This window comes from Phoca vitulina, unplaced genomic scaffold (genome assembly GCF_004348235.1).
Source record: "Phoca vitulina isolate PV1807 unplaced genomic scaffold, GSC_HSeal_1.0 scaffold66, whole genome shotgun sequence".
Lineage (NCBI taxonomy): Eukaryota > Metazoa > Chordata > Mammalia > Carnivora > Phocidae > Phoca > Phoca vitulina.
In genome coordinates this window covers 4,705,515-4,726,048 of record NW_022589769.1, presented here as the reverse complement: position 1 = coordinate 4,726,048, position 20,534 = coordinate 4,705,515, and the positions used below count along the sequence as shown (strand labels likewise).

At 43.1% G+C, this 20,534-nt stretch overlaps 1 protein-coding gene and 1 pseudogene across 1 annotated transcript in view; one reads left to right on the top strand and one right to left on the bottom strand.

The window, feature by feature from the left end:
* Positions 1–20,534, bottom strand: part of SNX29 (sorting nexin 29) — a 510,558-nt gene that overhangs the window by 332,511 nt on the left and 157,513 nt on the right. The window lies entirely within an intron of this gene.
* On the top strand, positions 10,544–11,047 carry LOC116624358 (annotated as a pseudogene).

Below are 20,534 nucleotides of genomic sequence, written 5' to 3'. Positions count from 1 at the left end.
ACTACCTTAAGATCCAGGAATCACCCTACTGGGTATTTACCCAAAGAATACAAAAACACTAATTCAAAGGGATACATACACCCCTATGTTTATAGCAGCTTTATTTACAACAACCAATAGAAAGAAGCACCCCAAGTATCCATTGATTGATGAATGCATAAAGAGGGTGTGGGATGGATATACAATGGAGTATTATTCAGCCGTAAAAAAGAATGAAATCTTGCTATTTGCAACGATGGGGATGGAGCTAGAGAGTGTAATGCTAAGCGAAATAAGTCAGAGAAAGACAAATAGCACATGATTTCACTCACATGGAATTTAAGAAACAAATAAGCAAAGAGAAACAAATGCGAGAGAGAGAAAGAGAGAGAGCAGAGAGTCAAAGCAAGAAACATTCTTAACTATAGAGAAATGATGGTCACCAGCGGGGAGGTGGGTGGGTGGGGGATGGGTGAAACGGGTGATGGGGACTGAGGAGCGCCCTTGTCATGATGAGCACCGGGGGATGTATGGAAGTGTTGAATCACTATCCTGCACATCTGAACAGTAACTATTACACTGTATGTTAACTGGAATTAAAGTAAAAACTTAAAGTAAAAAAATAAGTAGAAATAAAAACTCTGGAATCTCAAAAGTAAATAAATACCTAAACATGCAGACAGCGGGAGCCAGGGTTCTTGCTTCAGAGAAGGGAGGAACAAATACATAAAGTGACAAGACTGGAGGTCAACAGTGTGGTGTTGCACTGGAGTTCTGGGTGTCCATGTGAACTCACGGGGTCATTTCAAAAGGACACAGAAGCCAACTGTGCCGCTGGACAAATCCAGGACAGACTATCAAAAGGGTGATAGTAATGGATGATGAGCCACTGAATAAAACAGAAATCCGTGAACCCGGCAATAAGTAAGTGGAAAGTTTAATGCATAATGAGATATTTACATAGACTCCAACTACCAATCCACAAAATACTGAACAACCACAAAGGGGGAAGATGTTCCCAGCACAGAAGGGTGGCAGACACCACAGTGATCAAGGGATCACAATTCCCATCATCAGTAATGGGACAAATTGAAGCCATGTACCACCTGCTAGGATGCTCGGAGAGGAGCATGCAGTGCCTTGGTGATGTTAATAACCAAGATGCATGGACTGAAAGCTCATCTCAGAAACAACAAGCCAACCAACCGAATGGCATTCTGCAAAATAAACTGACTGATCATCTTCAGAACTGTCAAGGTCACAGAAGTCCAGGGAAAAAACTCTTCCAGACCGAAGACATTACATGCAACAAGTCATTCTGGAATCAATCATTTTACAAGAAAGGCCATTACTGGGAAATCAGGTGAAGACTGAATGTGAAGAAAGAACTAGATGGTAAAAATGTAAATTATCTGATTGGGATGATTGTATGCATTATGGAGAATAATGTTCTGTTCCTAGCAAACAAACATATTCAGAAGTTAAAAAAAAAAAAATTACCTCAAAGCAGATTCCCAGGCCCTGCTGCAGAACTCAACATTTGCACTCTGGAGTAGGCCTGGAATCTGCATTTTAACCAGCTTCCAGGTCACTTCTGGGACACACCTGAGCCCAAGAACCACTCGCTACCCTGCACTCTCCCAGCACAACCCGATCCGAGCGAAAGCCCACTGAGGCACCATCATGCTCCCCCTAATGCGGTTCAGAAAGCAGTGGTCCCTTACTGTGCACAAGAAATCTGACTAATGGGGCGCCTGGGTGGCTTAGTGGGTTGAGCATCTGCCTTTGGCTCAGGTCATGATCTCAGGGTCCTGGGATCAAGCCCCGCCTCTGGCTCCTTGCTCAGTGAGGAGCCTGCTTCTCCCTCTGCCCCTTTCCACCATTTGTGTGCTCTCTCTCTGCTTTCTATCAAATGAATAAAATCAGAAAGAAAGAAAGAAATCTGACTACTTCTGTCTTTCCAGCCATTTTTCTCTAGTAAGACAGGGCCAGGATTACCAAGGGGGCCCGAATTCCCTAAGTCTGCATTTCTCCTTGACTGTTCCCTGACTTGAGCTGTGTGATTTCTCATCTGCCACCTGGAGAAGAAGGGGAGTCGTAAAAAGCTTGTTTGATTTTTAGTGCTCACTTCCTGTTCCCACCATTTCACTCTTTCTTTTATAAGCCCCATCTCATTAGCCACCTGGTAAATTCCACTCAGAATGGCACACTGGCCCCACATTTCATATCCAGAGCCAGGGAAACAGCCCAAACAACTCCAGCAACTCATAAAGGTAATTAATTGCAGATGACACACACCCAAAATATCCTGAGCACAAAAGGAAAATCACAAGGTTCCAAACTTAATAGCCGAATCATACTTGACTGTCATTTACACTCACTCAAAACTCTTTCGAGTTACTTCTTTAGGACACTGACTTAAGGCAGCTTACTGCTCAGTTCAGTCCTTTAGGTCATTTAAGGGTTTGCTTTGAGGTCCAACAGGCCTAACATGAATGCTGGGTCTGCCTCTGTGTTACCTTGGGCAAGTCACTTGACCTCTCTGGGCCCTGCTTTATCACCTATAAAATGGGAGAATAGAAATACCTGCTTCAGAAATTACAGGCACAATTAAAATAAGTGTGTGTGTGTGTGTGTGTGTATAAATGCAACTATCTATCAAGTGTCTGGTAAATAAGTACTACGTAAATGTTAGCTGTTCTTTTCTGTTATCATTATTCATAAGTTATAAATAGGAGCTCTACCATCATTGTCTCCTAACTGAAAAAGGTTTTCTCCACGGAAGTGAAAGGAGAGGGAAGACTTTCAATAATGCACAAGTCATCCCTGGAGTATTTCGACGTCAGGCATCAATATAGAGTCCTAGTCCCCCAGGCTAATTGGATGAATCACCAATTCAACCTCACCTCCTCAGAAAATACTTGCCTGATTTCCCCAGGCTGGTGTCAGCCCCTCTAGGGATAGAGCCTTTCCCACATTAACTGGGAGCTGAAGGAGCGTCTCACTGAATTCGGCTTCCTGGGGAGCCAGTTTAGGACACCCTAAGGTCCTCCATGTGACAATCTACCTTTAGGAAGAGTGAATGCAAACCATATCACTGCAGGGGGATAACAATAAATAGAGCCAAATAAGGCAACCTCTCACAAGAGGGAAGAACGAGCAAAAGGAGCAGCTATGAAATGGCCACCTGTTCCCTGAAGAAGGTCCCAACAAGAATGCTTGAGCATGTACAGGAGCAGAACACAGAGAGAGCTTAACTGCAGGGCTATTCTGGAGGTCTCAGAATCGCAGACCCACAGGAGCCAGGTGAGTAACATGCAGGAGGAAAGCAGGCAGGGGCAATGTACATCAAATACCCATCACACATCATGGAAGGTAGGAGTCACAGGAGAGCGCACATGTCTGCAGGGTACATCTATGACTCAACAACAGGCACACGGGACTGGGGCCCCAGTGTCACAGATCTTCAAGCCCTTCAAGAGCAGCTGACAATCTGGAGTTCTCTGTCAAGTTTTAAGGTCTTAAAACACTGATTCACAATTTAAGAAAACAAACAAACAAAAAAACCAGCTCACATGCCCAACAAGACCCACCTGTGAGCCAAGTTCTGGCCGGGGCCCCAGAGCTCCTTCACATGCACCTCTCAGTACCAAGCTCTGCCCTCCATCAGACCATAAGTCTATGTGCCAGTTAGTGTCCCTGTCTTAGACCAAGGGGAATTGGATTTAAAACCCTTCAGGTCCTGTCAAAAATGCATAACCTGAATCTAATCATGAGCCAACAGCTGCCAAACCCAGACTGAGGGATGGTCTACAAAGCAACTGGCCAGAAAGGAATGCACAAGTCAAGGTCATGAAAAACAAAGACAGTGTGGAAGGGCTCCAGATTAAGGGAGATTTAACAGACGCAAGAGTTCAATGCAATGCCAGATTCTGGACCAGATTCTGGATTGGGCCAAGAAAATGGCCATAAAAGGCTTAACTGGCCTCACTGGTTAAATATGAATGCGGGCATCACATACTATCGCATCAGTGATATATTTCCTGAATTTTACCAACACACGATAGGTATTTATGAAAATGCTCTTGTTCTTAGGAAACACAGCACTTAAAAATGATCAGGAAAAATGTTTTTATAGGTAGATACAGAGAAATCTACCTCAAATATGATAAAATGCTAACAACTAGTTAATTTGGCTGAAAGGTACACGGGAGTCCTTCCACTATTCTTGCAATTCTTCAGCAATTTTTAAATTTTTTCAAAGTAAAAAGATGTGTAAAAAAAAACAAAAACCAGGCTTGCAACCAATGAAAACGTGGGTTTATAATAACAACCCACTAAGTAGGGTTGAAAGGGTTAAATAGCTCATAATTGGTGCTGAAAAGCCAGAAAAGTTTGCTTTATAAATATAAATACAGCACATTAAATAGGATCTGAGAGGAACATGGCCCAGCTCGTACTATTACTTTGATAAATATCATAGTTCAGAGGGCTGCAATTCATGAAACCTACCTACCTCCTTTGTGCCAAGGCCAGCAGGACCACTGTTGCTGAACCTGGCCAACACTTCCAGCAGCATTTGGGCATGAGGGGTCGTGCTCACCATTACTGTGCAGCCTGCCTATGAGGAAGCGGGGGGGGGGGGCGTCTAGAATGGCCCCCTCCTTCAGGAAGGTGGTGCGGCGTCTGGGATTTTGATGGTCTGTGGAGGAGCTATTGCCACTGCTGAAGCCTTGGGAGGCAGACACATCCTGCATCTGAATACCAAGGAGAAAACTCAATTTGGCTCTTGAATAAGTCACAATAGTCTCATCAAATCCCAGCCCCTTGAGACCACAGGCAGGAAATGGAGACTCTATGAATAAAGCCAAATTTAACAGGGAACAACAAAATACAACAATGGAGGCCGAGAAGCAGAAAGAGAGAGAGAAAGACAAAGGTTACTACACAAGGCTGTCTGGCTGGAAGACCTGCTCTGTTGACCCTCAGGGGTTAGGGGGTGGGGATGGATGGATGGATGGAATGTGTGTGCGCACATGCGATGCAGTTTTATTAGATACAAGTAATTAAAAATCAAGGTATTTCCTCCAAGATCCAGGTTTTCAACTTATCTTGGAAAAAAGCCCGTGTGTGACCACAGAAGGCCTACGGGCTCTTGGGGCCACGCATGGGTGGCAACAAGTAGCTGGCTGCTCCTTCAGGTAGGACAAGTGCTGTCTAGTGTCCCAAAGTGTCCCCCTACTGCCTATTCTCTCCTAGGCCCTGCTTTCTTCACTTCCATTATCCACTTGGCCCCTGTAGGAATTCCAGTTTGAGACATCCCCTCCCAGCCCCACTACACATAAACACTGGCACTCCGACCAATTCCAGAGACAGCTGTGGGACAGAAATTTCAGGGTCAAAGCAAAGATGGGATATAAAACTTAGGCTACCACAGCATTTTAAGTCCAGGTTCATACCAATAGCCCTCCCTACATGACGGCTTATGGTTTCGTGACCACAGCACAACGTTCACTGGCCTGCTCAAAAAGGCACACTCACCTTCATGAACAGTCAGCCCACAGGATGTAGCCAACTAAAACACATCTCTGAGGAAACACAATTATTTTCCCTGAACAGACAATGACTGCAAGTTGACAGAGCAGAAAAGAAAAAACACCAAAACCAAAAAAAAAAAAACAACACACAAAGAGCCTCCTTCAAGTTGTCTTGTCACTGCTGCTTGTCTTCACTGGATGAAAACATTTTTCTACTATATTCAATTCCACACACCTTGAGGATGAGTTATTGAGAAACTATGAAGGACACTACTAAATATAAGCAGTGTCTGTTCTCTGGCCTCCAGGTTCCCAGAAAATTCCAGAAGGCCAGAACAATGTGCCTGGAAAGCTCCGAAGATGGCTTTATATAGGTCAGTGCCCAAACCTGAATGAAATCCTGTGCATTCCAGGAAGCTGATGAGGCACGGTGGTCTTCAAGTCCAGGAGGGAACTGGATGCCTTTTGTTATAAAGGCGATTGCAACTCAGGAATACAGCAACCAGCAGGAAGCTCTAAGGAGGTCCAAAACTTCCTTGCTTTTGTTTATAACGTGGCTGCTTGTAGGCAGGAGCTCCTCAGAAGCAGGAACTTGGCCGTGCACAACATGCAGCATGTACTGCACAGCATGGAACTCATGCTCAAAGATGGTCTGACAACACAACAACCCAAGATAATGAATGCATCCACTTCATTTAGCACCGGACTCTAGGGGGCTAATTACTAAAAAAAAAAAAAAAAAAAAAAAAAGACCTTTTAGGAACAATAAAGGAATAGAACTATGGGCAGTGATGTCATTTTGGAGTGTTGTTGGGGTCTGGAGCTGATGGCCAAGAAAAAATTCTTGAGATGTCTTTGGTGCAAAAAGGTGATTTTATTAAAGCACAGGGACAGGACCCGTGGGCTGAAAGAGCTGCACCAGGGTCATGAGGAGTGGCCCATTATACACTTCCGAGTTGGCAAGGGGTTAGGGGTGCGTAAGTCTCTAAGGAATTTTAGAAGCAAGGTTTCCAGGACCTTGAGGGGGCTAGCTATTGTTGGGAAAAGGTCATTTTTAACTGTCTAATAAAACCTTCCTCATGAGACCCTTCAGATGTGTATCAGTGGGTCATATGCTTGGGGGATGGCTACCAACATGTACCTTGGGGGTAGAGATAAAGGAAGTTCCTAAAAGACTTTTTATATCTTAAACAAGACTCAAAAAGGATCCTGGGGGTCGGGCTAAAATTGCCTCTTGCTCTTGGCAATGTGTTAACATCGAGGCAGCTGAGCTCCTAAAGGAGCGTCACTCTGCCTGTTTCAAGGACTTGTCAATAGGTTGTAGGAAGAAAATTTAATTTTTCATTTTGCCTTTTTTCCCCCACATCAGGCTGTATGTTAAATATTGTAGATTTACCTTCTCAGGCATCATAATATTATAGTAATATAGGATACAGTCTTTATTCTTGGGAAATAAATGTAGAAGGAATTAGGGCTAAAGAATCACCATGACTGAAACCATTTTTCCAATATCTCAGAAAAAAAAGTTATGTACAACATGTGTGTGTTTATTCTTTTATTAAGAAAAAGAGTGGATAGGGCAATTCCACCTGAGAATCAGAACAGCAGGCCCCTCCCCCAGAAGACCAACACAAACCTCTCACCCACACTAAGTCTACTGATCAGAGAGTGATGCAAAGCTTCAGCTCTAGGGGAAACAGGATCCAGCATCTTTTGGGGTCTCTTTTTGTTTTGTCTTTGTCTTTTGTTTGTTTGTTTTTATTGGATACAGAGCCATTTTTTAATTTTATATATTATATATTTTTTTCTTTTTCTTTCTACTTTTCTAACAAGCTTCTTATAACAAGCAGACCAAAACCCAGGATCTAAGTTCTGTTTTGTACTTTAGGGGTTTTTTCGATTTTAGAATTATTTTATTTTGCCTTTCCCCTCCCCTCCAAAATGACAAGACAGAGGAATTCACCCCAAAGGAAGAACAGGAAGAAAGGACAGCCACAGATTTAATCAATGCAAATATAAGTAGGATGTCTGAACTAGAATTTAAAAACAATTTTAAGGATACTAGCTGGGATTTAAGAAAGCATGGAAGACACTAGAGAAACCCTTACTGCAGTGATAGAATAACTAAAATCTAGTCAAACTGAAATTAAAAATGCTATAACCGAGATGCAGACTCAAATGGATGCCATAAAAATGAGGATGGACAAATCAGAGGAATCGGTGATATAGAATATACAACCGTGAAAAATAATGAACTGAAAAGAAGAGGGAAACAAAGGTAATGGATCACAAAGGCAGACTTAGGGAACTCAGCAACTTATTAAAACAGACTAACATTGGTATCCTAAGAGTCACAGAAAATGAAAAGAGAGCAAAACGTTTATTCAAGCAGATTACAGCTAAAACTTCCCTAATATGGGGAAGCATACACACACCAAAATCCAAGCACAGAGAACTCCCATTAATTCAACAAAAGCTGACCATCGCCAAGGCTTATCATAGTCAAACTCACACAATACACAGACAAGGAAAGAATCCTAAAAGCAGGAAGGGGGAAAAAAACCTAAACCTACAAGAGAAGACAGATCAGGTATGCAGATCTGTCCACAGAGACTCAGCAGGCCAGAAAGGAATAAAAGGAAATATTTAACATGCTGAATGGGAAAAATATGCAGCCAAGAATGCTTTATCCACCAAGGCTGTCATTCAGAATAGAAAGAGAGATAAAGAGTTTCCTAGACCAAAAAAAAAGAGTAAAGGAGTTCATGACCACTAAACCAGCCCTGCAAGAAATATTAAGGGGGACTCTGTGAGTGGGGGAAAAAAGACTCAAAGCAACAAAGACTAGAAAGGACCAGAGAACATCACCAGAAATACCAACTCTACAGACAACACAATGACACTGAATTCATCTCTTTCAATAATCATTCTGAATATAAATGGACTAAATGCTCCAATCAAAAGACATAGGGTTTCAGAATGGATTAAAAAAAAACAAGATTTTTATGCTGCCTACAAGAGACTAATTTTAGACCTAAAGACACCTGCAGATTGAACGTGAGGGGATGGAAAACCATCTACCACACTAATGGACGTCGTCAAAAGAAAGCTGGAGTAGCCAGTTACATCACACAAACTAGATTTTAAACCAAACACTGTAACAAGAGATGAAGAGATGAAAAAAAAAAAAAAAATACAAAAAAATTATGCATGGGTTAACCAGGAAATTAATTTAAAAAATACATGAATGCAAATGAAAACACAACAGTCCAAACTCTTTGGGATGTGGCAAAGGCAGCCCTAAGATGGAAGTATATTGCAAGGCCTACCTCAAGAAGCAAGAAAAGTCTCAAATACACAACCTAACCTTACACCTAAAGGAGCTAGAAAAGGAACAGCAAATAAAACCCAAAGCCAGGGACGCCTGGGTGGCTCAGATGGTTAAGCATCTGCCTTCGGCTCAGGTCACGATCCCAGGGTCCTGGGATCGAGTCCCGCATCAGGCCCCCTGCTAGGCGGGGAGTCTGCTTCTCCCTCTGCCGCTGCCTCTATCTCTCTCTCTCTCTGACTCTCATGAATAAATAAATAAAACAAACAAGCAAAAAAAAAAAAAAAAAAGAACAAAACCCAAAGCCAGCAGCAGAAGGGAAAATAATAAATATTACAACAGAAATAAACTATATAGAAACAAATAAACAAAAAAAAACAGTAGAACAAACCAGTGAAACTAAGAGCTGGTTCTTTGGAAGAATAAAAGTGATAAAACCCTTAGCCAGACTTATCGAAAAGAAAAGAGCAAGGACCCAAATAGATAAAAGCACAAATATAAGAGGAGAAATCACAACCAACACATTTATACTATGATAAATTATATGCCAACAAACTGGGCAATTGGGAAGGAATGGACAAATTGCTAGAAACTAACAAACTACCAAAACTGGAATAGGAAGAAATAGAAAATTTGAACAGATCATAACCAGCAAAGAAATTGAATCAGTAATCAAAAATCTCCCAACAGGGGCGCCTGGGTGGCTCAGTCCATTAAACATCCAACTCCTGGTTTTGGCTCAGGTCATGGGATCAAGCCCGACTTCGGGCTTTGCACTCAGCTTGGAGTCTGCTTCAGATTCTCTCTTCCTCTCCCTCCCCCACTCGCTGTCTCTATCAAATAAGTAAAATCTTAAAAAAAAAAAAAAAAAAATCTCCCAACAAACAGAAGTCTGGGGCCAGATAGCTTTCCAGGGTAATGTTACCAAACATTTAAAGAAGAGTTAATACCTATTCTTCTCAGTCTGTTCCCAAAAACAGAAATGGAATGAAAACTTCCAAACACATTCTACAAAGTCAGCATTACCTTGATTTCAAAATCAGACAAAGACCCTACTAAAATGAAGAATTGCAGGCCAGTAGCCCTAATCAACATGGGGATAAAAATTCTCAATAAAATACGAGCAAATCAAAGTCAACAGTACATTAAAAGAATTATTCACCATGATCAAGTGGGATTTATTCCTGGGCTGCAGGGGTGGTTCAGTATCTGCAAAAAATCAACGTGGAACACCACGTTAACAAAACAAAGTTTAAGAACTATATGATCCTGTCAATAGATGCACAAAAAGCATTTGACAAAATACAGCATCCTTTCTGGATAAAAACACTCAACAAAGTAGGGACAGATGGAACATACCTCAACATCATAAAGGTCATATACAAAAGACCCACAGCTAATATCATCTTCAATGGCAAAAAATTCAGAGCCTTTCCCCTATAGTCAGGAGCAAGACAAGGATGTCCATTCTCACCATTACTATTTAACATAGTACTGGAAGTCTTAGCCTCAGCAATCAGACAATAAAAAGAAAAGGCATCCGAATCAGCAAGGAAGAAGTCAAACTTCCACTCTGTGCAGACAAAATGATAATCTATACAGGAAACCCGAAAGACTCCACCAAAAAATTGGTAGAACTCATATGAATTCAGCAAAGTCACAGGATATAAAATCAATGTGCAAAAATCTGTTGCATTTCTCTACAGCAATAACGAAGCCGAAGAAAAAGAAATTGAGGTAGAACGGTGGCGGCCGCAGAAGCTCTGGCAGCTCGGGACTGAGTGCAAGTAACAGAATCACCATGATTCTTCAGAGGCTCTTCAGGTTCTCCTCTCTCATTTGGTCTGCAGTCTCAGTTCATTTGAGGAGGAACATTGGTGTTACAGCAGTGGCATTTTTTTTTTTTTTTTTAAGATTTTATTTATTTATTTGACAGAGAGAGAGAGGGAACACAAGCAGGGGGAGTGGGAGAGGGAGAAGCAGGCTCCCCGCTGAGCAGGGAGCCCGATGCGGGGCTCGATCCCAGAAAGCAGAAATAAATACATTCCCGGACTTCAAATTTGAAGATCCTAAATTTAAAGTCATCGAAAAACCCCAGTCCTGAAGAAAGAATGTAAAATTTGGTAATTTGTCCTAGATTAGTTGTACAACTGTATCAAAATAAACATACATTTCTCAACTGTCAAAAAAGAAAAAGAAATCGAGGAATTGAGGAATCGATCCCATTTGCAATTGCACCAAAACCAGTAAGATACCTAGGAATAAACCTAACTAAAGAGTTAAAAGATCTGTACTCTGGAAACTATACAACACTTATGAAATTGAGGAAGACACAAAGAAATGGAAAAACATTCCCTGCTTATGGACTGAAAGAACAAATACTGTTAAAATGTCTATGCTACCCAAAGCAACCCACACATTAAATGCAATCCCTATCAAAATACCATCAACATTTTTCACAGAGCTGGAACAAACAATCCTAAAATTTGTATGGAACCATGGAAGACCCCAAATAGCAAAACAATCCTGAAAAAGAAAAACAAAACTAGAGGCATCACGATTCCAGATTTCAAGCTCTGTTACAAAGCTGTAGTCATCAAGACAGTATGGTAGTGGCACAGAAACAGACACACAGATCAATAGTGCAGAATACAGAAATTAGAAATGGACCCACAACTATATAGTCAACTAATCTTTAATGAAGAAAAAAAGAATACCTAATGGGAAAAACAGTCTCTTCAACAAATGGTGTCATGAAAAATGGACAGCCACATGAAGAATGAAACTGGACCACTTTCTTGTACCATACACAAAAATAAATTCAAAATGGATTAAAGACCTAAATGTGAGACAGGAATCTGTCAAAATCCTAGAGGAGAACACAGACAGCAACCTCTTTTACTTCGGCCATAACAACTTCTTAGTAGACACATCGCTGGAGGCGAGGGAAACAAAAGCAAAAATGAACTACTGGGACTTTATCAAGATAAAAAAAGCTTCCACACAGTGAAGGAAACCATCCACAAAACTAAAAGGCAGCCTACGGAATGGGAGAAGATATTTGCAAACAACATTCTGATAAAAGGTTAGTATCCAAAATATACAAAGAACTTATCAAACTCAACACCCCAAAAATAAATAATCCAGTTAAGAAATGGGCAGAAGACATGAATAGACAATTTGTACAAAGAAGGCATCCAGTTGGCTAACAGATACATGAAAAGATGCTCAACATCACTCATCATCAGGGAAATAGAAATCAAAACCCCAATGAGATATCACATCCCACCTGTCAGAATGGCTAAAATTAACACCACAGGAAACAACAGGTGTTGGTGAGGATGCAGAGAAAGGGGAACCCTCCTACACCATTGGTGGGAATGCAAGCTGGTGCAGCAGCTCTGGAAAACAGTATGGAGGTTCCTCAAACAGTTAAAAATAGAACTACCCTACAATCCAGCAATTGCACTATTGGGTATTTACCCAAAAGGATATAAAAATACAGATTCAAAGCTGTACATGCACCCCGATATGTACAGCATCATTATTTACAGTACCCAAACTATGGAGAAAGCCCAAGTGTCCATCTACTGATGAATGAATAAAGAAGATGTGGTATATATGCAATGGAATATTACTCAGCCATCAAAAAAATGATGGATGGACAGAATGGGAGAAGATATTTGCAAATGACATATCAGATAAAGGGCTAGTATCCAAAATCTATAAAGAACTCACCAAACTCAACACCAAAAGAACAAAGAATCCAATCAAGAAATGGGCAGAAGACATGAACAGACATCTCTCCAAAGAAGACATCCAAATGGCCAACAGACTCATGAAAAAGTGTTCAATATCGCTCGGCATCAGGGAAATCCAAATCAAAACCTCAATGAGATACCACCTCACACCAGTCAGAATGGCTAAAATTAACAAGTCAGGAAATGACAGATGTTGGCGGGGATGCGGAGAAAGGGGGAACCCTCCTACACTGTTGGTGGGAATGCAAGCTGGTGCAGCCACTCTGGAAAACAGTGTGGAGGTTCCTCAAAAAGTTGAAAATAGAGCTACCATATGATCCAGCAATTGCACTACTGGGTATTTACCCCAAAGATACAAAAGTAGGGACCCGAAAGGCTACGTGCACCCCGATGTTTATAGCAGCAATGTCCACAATAGCCAAACTGTGGAAAGAGCCAAGATGTCCATCGACAGATGAATGGATAAAGAAGATGTGGTATATATATACAATGGAATATTATGCAGCCATCAAAAGGAATGAGATCTTGCCATTTGCAACGACGTGGTTGGAACTGGAGGGTATTATGCTGAGCGAAATAAGTCAAACAGAGAAAGATATGTATCATATGACCTCACTGATATGAGGAATTCTTAATCTCAGGAAACAAACTGAGGGTTGCTGGAGTGGGGGGTGGGGTGGGAGGGATGGGGTGACTGGGTGATGGACACTGGGGAGGGTATGTGCTCTGGTAAGCGCTGTGAATTGTGCAAGACTGTTGAATCTCAGATCTGTACCTCTGAAACAAATAATGCAATATATGTTAAGAAAGAAAAAAAGAAGAAGAAGAATGTAGCAGGAGGGGAAGAACGAAGGGGGTGAAATCGGAGGGGGAGAAGAACCATGAGAGACGATGGACTCTGAAAAACAAACTGAGGGTTCTAGAGGGGAGGGGGGTGGGAGGATGGGTTAGCCTGGTGATGGGTATTGAGGAGGGCACGTTCTGCATGGAACACTGGGTGTTATGCACAAACAATGAATCATGGAACACTATATCTAAAACTAATGATGTAATGTATGGGGATTAACATAACAATAAAAAAATTAAAAAAAAAAATGATGGATGGAGCCAAAGTGTATTACGCTAAGTGAAGTAAGTCAGAGAAAGACAAATACCCTATGGTCTCACTCATATGGGGAATTTAAGAAAGAAAATAGATGAACATATGGGAAAGGGGAAGAAAAAAAAGGAGGGGGGAAACAAGCCCTAAGAGACTCTTAACAATAGAGAAGGGAGGGTTGATAGAGGGAGGTGGTGGGTGGTGGGCATTCAAGACTGCACTTGTGATGAGCACTGGGTGCTGTAAGTGATGAATCGCTGAATTCAACTCCAGAAACCAATATTGCACTTTATGTTAACTAACTAGAATTTAAATTAAAAAAAAAAAAATGGAAATAAAGACAAATGTGCTAAGTGTTAACCACTGGTCAATCTAGGAGAAGTGTATGTGTACCCAAATTCACTGTACTAACCTTGCACATTTTGGGTAGGTTTGAAATTTTTCAAAAAAAAAAAAAAAAAAAAAAACCCTTAGGGAATGTTTTTTAAATAAGGAATGTTTGGTGAATAAAGAAATCCATAAGCAGGACTCAAAATGACTTTTCTATGCCCCACTGAGGGTAAACAGATGAAGCTACTCAGGCTGGAGGTGACTGGCCAGGGGCGCATGGCACCTCAGCCCCTCTGGCGACGTCATGGGCTGAAGGATTCACAGCCTCGGCCCCCAGAAGCCCTGCGCAGCACCTGGAACGAGAAGCACTGCTGGGAACGAATGAAGGTGCTTAGGAACCAAAAGAATCAGCAGTTTCGTGAAGGAAAATGAACTATGATCCACTGTAATCAACCAGCCTGTTACCAGCTGACTATTCACCTTCAATTTCACATCCAATGGCAACTTCCCTCTTTTGTGCTTTATCTGGTGGAATTATTATTTGGGGGGGGGGGGGCATTTATCAGTGTTATTTTAAAGGTCTACTCAGGAAGGGATTCTAGGAAAACAGTAGGGAGAGCAGCATATTTTTATAATCTCTCTAAATATATACATAACAACTAAATACCAAAACCACAAGCTTATGGATAATGTAAAGCTGGGTGACTAATAAGCAGCTAAGGACAAACCATCAGCCATGGTGGCATCACCTTCTGTGCAGGTGAGTGCAGAGGGAAGCAACCAGGGCATCTGATAAGATATCCTGCAAAAACAACCCCCTCAAACACCACAGGTACTCCCTGGGAAGGAACATGCTGAACCATCAAGTACAGAAACACTGGGGGAGTTTCCCTCCTCCCTGCAGCAGCTGAGTACAAGGAACCTACAGGGAGGCTGACGGGGCTCATGTAGGCTGGCCTCCACTCATCCTGGAAACTGGCCCACTAAGTCTCCTTTCCAGGGCAGGGCCCCACAATAAAGACACCACCCACTGGAGTGGAATCATAATGGAGGAGAGACACACCAGAGGCGAGAGAAGACAACCAAGGTAAAAGCAGGGCAGCAGGACAAGGGCAGGAAGCTTCAGGGAAAAGGCTCCCACGCACCTGATCACACCATCAAAACAGAAGAGGGAGCACTGCCAAGTTGGAAAAGGCAGCCATCAACCCCACCTCCCTCCAGAAGTTTACTTTCCTGACTACACATGAAGAACAACAGAAGGATCCAGATAAAATTCCAAAGTTCTAAGAAGAGTAACAAGTGGAACGTATCTACATGTAATGAAGGCATGCCAGAAATACCCATGTAACTGCAACTTTCTATTTCGAACTATGTTCAAAGACACATGGAAAAAAAAAAAGACACACAGAAATGATGGAACACAGGAAAAAACAACATGAAGCAGAATTAGACGCAGTCATGAGGTGACAGAACTCAGGCAATTGAAGAAAACATTTCAGAAATGAATACCAACCTAGAAGGAACACTTAGAAGGTCAAAAAAGAAAAAACTTTCAAAAACACTAAGAAAAAAACTGAAAGGAAATAAAGGGATAAAAGTGATTTGAGAGAAAGTGACAAATACTCAGGACAAATAAGAACCAATACAGAGCAAACAGAAGCCCCTGGAGAGGAACAAAACTTTGTTGCAAGAAATTTGCTATTACATATTGTCAGAGCACACCATGTACCTGGGAATACAAATTTTGAGTGACTAACACCAAGATGCAGTCTAGTGCAATTACTGACCATGGGAGAAAGAAGAATCCCCTGGGGCTAGTGACTTCTAAGAGCAAGAAAATTAGGTTATCATCCATCTTCCAAAGCAATGCTTCCAAAAGACACAGTAACCTATTTAAGATAATCAAGAAAATGTGATCTAAGGGTATTCAGGTCCACCTAGTTTATTTCAAGTATAAAGAACACAAACTAGTAACTATGTGCAGGAAGTCTGAGCTGGTTGTTCCTGAAAACACCAGCCCATCCCACCTAGCTCCCCACAAAATAGCAGGGAACAAGCTTCCAAAAACCCAAATGACTAGCCAGCCAGCCAAAGAGCTGGAGCAAAAACTTACAGAACTTACGTCAACTTATGGAACTAAGACTAAACAAGAATTAAAGTGAAAAAGTACATTATTGGCTAAGGGCTCAGACAATATAGATGCAAAAGGATTTTTTTCTAAGAATGGGGAAAGTGTACGTAAAAAATCTTACTGCAGCCCCCCACTGCAGCCGTGCCCTGTAACCAGGTGTTCATCCGGAGAGGTCCCTTCACATCTCATCCTCCGGAGCTCACTGAAGCATGGAACCTCCACCCTGGTATTTCCTGACCTTGGTCCCTTCCCCACATACAGTGAATACTGATCAGATGAAAACTACAGTGACACAGAGTCCACATTAACAACTTGTGGAATGGCAGAAACAATGAAGTCTAAGGTCAGGTAGAGTTATTGCTAGGTAGCCCTGTTCAATAGCTGGCCAGCGGCTACATGAGGGAGGGAAGGCCAACCACTACCAAATCCCAAATTCACAAGAACGTGACCTCCATGAAGGCACACAATTTCACGTGCCTGCGATACTGCTGGGTCCCCAGGGCTGAAACCAGCACCTCACCTGCCACATACCAGGTGCTCCACCAACACCGACCGAATGAGGACATGCTACGAGTGAGGCACCACATAATGGATTCATTCATATTCCTATTTAAAATTGAGAAAATAATTCAATGCTGCCAATGTACTAACAACCACTAAACGGCATTCTTGAAGTAGATGAATTCTACCACATGTGAATTGTGTATCAATAAAACTTAATAAAAATAATTGAGCACCTGCTTTATACCAGGCACTGAGGATGTGCGAACATATAACCGACAAGGTCTGCCTCTAAATAACACTGATAACGTCTTTTATTAAGACCCTCCACAGACTAATACCCCCCCACCGGGAAGAAAAACCACCAGGACCGCCATGAGGGATGTAGCCCCACGTGGATTAAAATGGCGCCACAGAATCCTAGTCTGTGCAACATACAAGAATTCCAGCCCAACTCCACGTTGGCCCCATTATACAGCTGAGCCGACTGCAGCTTTAAGTAGAAAAGCAGCCAGCGCCCCCACCCCCCCCCCCCACCAACACATGCAGCCTGACCCCAGGACCAGCTTGTTTTCCCCCTATACCACACCGCTTTGGCCATAAATGCTAGGGAGATGTTTGCCTCCATCACTGAGGGATGGAAGTCACAGAAAACCAATTAAAAAAAAACAAAAAATGGGATACGGAACACCAGCCTGTGGGTTACTCTCAGAAAACAAGGCTCAGATGGAGTCAAACCCTTTCACAAGTCACACTACAACAACACACAATCACAGAATACGCCATTTCTGGGACATATACTAACCCCACTTTACAGAAAAAGAAACTGAGACACAGGATGGTTCATTAATCTGCCCCAAGTACTCACAGCTAATAAGCCATGGACCCAGGATTTGAACCTGCACCTGTCAGAAGCTGGGACAAGAGACATCAGTGAATCGTGTCTTAGTCTGCAAGGGCTGCCATAACCAAGTACCACAGACCGGGTGGCGTACACACTACACATGTATTTCCTGGCACTCTGGAGGCTGGAAGCCCAAGACCAAAGTGTAGGAGGTTTGGTTTACTCCCGAGGCCACTCCCCTCAGCTTCCAGATGGTCTCCTTCTCCTGGTGTCCTCACACAGTCTTTCCTCTGTGTGCCTGCATTCCTTCCTGCTAGCTCTTCCTCTTCTCCTAAGAACCTAACAACATCCATCATTTTGGATCAGGGTCCTACCCTGATGACCTCATTTATCCTTTATTACTCCTTCAAGACCCTGTCTCCGCATACAGTCACATCAAGGGTTAGGACTGCAAACATAGGAATTTTGGGAGGACATAATTCAGTGTTTAGCAAATAGTGACCCACTTCTGACGAGGCCAATGCCATGGCAAGTTTATAAGCGAGGCAGGGAGTAACATGCAGCCCAGTAAGATTAGTAACAATTTAGATAATCCCTAAGCATCAGCTCTAAAAATGGAAAAATCCCCAAATAATTATTCCCAAGCCCCATCTCCCTTTGGAAGTTACCTAAGCGGTAAACGAAATGTAATTAACATTTTCTGTTAGGCTTCTCCGGAGGGGACACTAAGCTATGTCCCTCCTAGCTCAAGGACGGAAGACTTACGATTTGCAGTAGACTAACAATATTTGCAATTTACAGAACCATTTTCCTCCTCCAAAAATCCAAAGAGCTCAACCGCACACAACACACAATCTCCTTCAACATGCTGTTTATTAGTAAGGAGGAGAACTTAGCCACTTTCCAACAAGCTGCCCAGCAGATTGCATTTTCATCTCGTTGTGTAACCTCCTCATCTTTGTATCGTTATTAAGAAAGCACCAACAGGGTTATCGCGTGGAAAATATACCTATTCCCTCGATTTTTAAATGAGCTTTGAGGAGTCTTTTGTGCTGGTTCCGAGGCTGCCTTGACGGTTGGTGAATGCCCACACGAGGTGGGGTGCTGTCACCGCTCCATCCTGCCCCTGCCGGGCCCAGGGCACCTGGCACAAACCTGCCGTGCAGTTGGCAGGAGTCCAGCGACAAACCCCTCCACCGCCCGTCTGCCCAGAGCGAACACTTTCCTCTGAGCCGAGGTCAAGGCTGGAAAAACTCCAGTGACTTCTTCTTGCCCTTCGAGCAGAGCGGTCACAGGCTGACCGGGAGCCGAGCGCGCTCCTGAGGGGTTCCACTCCACCACCCCTCCCACATGGTTGTTCCTGCAGCTCAGGAGCACAAAGCCGATGGCCCCGCCACGTCCCAGGAGAGGCCCCTGGGGGATGCTGTGCAGCAGTGACGGAACACCGAGGAGGTGCTGATCTGGAGTCTGAGGCTCTGTCATTTTAGGGACAGTTAGCAGGTGCCTGCCATTGCAGATAAAGACTTCCCATCAATCACTTTCACTGAACCATCAACAAACAGCGGCAAGGCTGCAAAACCCAGCCAAGCATCCAAGGAATTAAAATACATTAAGCCCTAAAGAGAGGAAACTTCTCTACCAGCATCTCACAAGTTGGGAAATGAAGCCCTTCCCTTCTCCCAAAGGGTCTCAGCGGCTGCAAAAGCAGGTGTGTGGCTCCTGGTTGGCAGACAAGCTTCTTCTGATATGCACGTAGACGCAGCTGTGTGTCCCAGTGAGACAGGGCTAGAATGTGAAGCCTCAAGACCCAGACGCAAGTAGCTAACTCAGCACGTGGCAACGAACCACTTGGCAAGAGGGGTGTCGGGGGGAGGGCAAAATGAGGCCTCAGGCCAAAAGCAGCCACAACCATGGGAAATAAAGTTTTGTTGGTAACAGTATCTTATAATTAGAGTTTTTCGGATACACAGCCACAACTATTCGTTGGTGTGTCATCTGTGGCCATTTCTACACTGCGCTGGCAGAGCCGAGTAGTTCCGAGAGAGATCACGGGGTCGACAGATCCCAAAGTGTTTACTATCCAGTCCCTTACAGACGAACTTTACCAACTCACGAGCCATGCAATACCTCACATCAGTTACTTTCTGTCTTCGAATCTCAGTGTCCATTACCCTTAAAGTGAGAATTGCATAGCCAACTTCCTTCCTATCTAAAAATGACATTCATTCGTTCTAACATTACACTCTTAACAATGTAACATTATACCCTTAATAACTGCTGTCGAGTTCTAGGCACTTTGCCCAGATTTCCTTGTTTAGTCCGCACAACAACCCTATGAAGAAAATCGTATTATGGTTCCATTTTACAGACTAGAACAGGAGGCTCAGAGAAGAATGATGACCGAGGTGACAGCTCTAGTCAATGGCGGAGCGGAGGTTCAGCCCCAGCTCCTAATCCATGTGTCACCCCCTGCTCTTTCAGGCCCTGGGGACACAGGTGGAGGTGCTGCCCACCAGAGCAGAGCAAGGACAGATCTCAGCCCCACCCAAGCCACCCTGACACCCTCTGCCCTGTCTCCGTGCTCTTTCCTCCAGCCTGGCCCTCTCCTTCCTGCCATTCCCTTCCCCCCTTAAATTGCCAGGAACAATACACCACCTTTTATTTTAAGACACATACATAACCTACTTCTCCTCAGCAGGTAAGCAAAGCCAAACCATGTGAGAGCCTCCTCAGGCACCGAGCTGCAGTTCATTCTTGTGCAACACTTCACATTATTAAGTACGTAAAAAGTAAAATTTGAAAACACACACAGACAAACTCTCAGAGAGTGTAATATTTCCAGAATAAAAATTCGAAGTTTTTGGTCTAAGTTAGGGGGAAACTAAAAACCCATGTGTGCCCCAGACCACCACCAGCAATCAGCAGTGGGGGGCATATCTGCTAACAACTTCACCGTTCATCAATTCAGGCTTCCCATCGGTCCTCACAAAAGCACCTTGAGGTGGTAGGTTTGGCATCCACTGG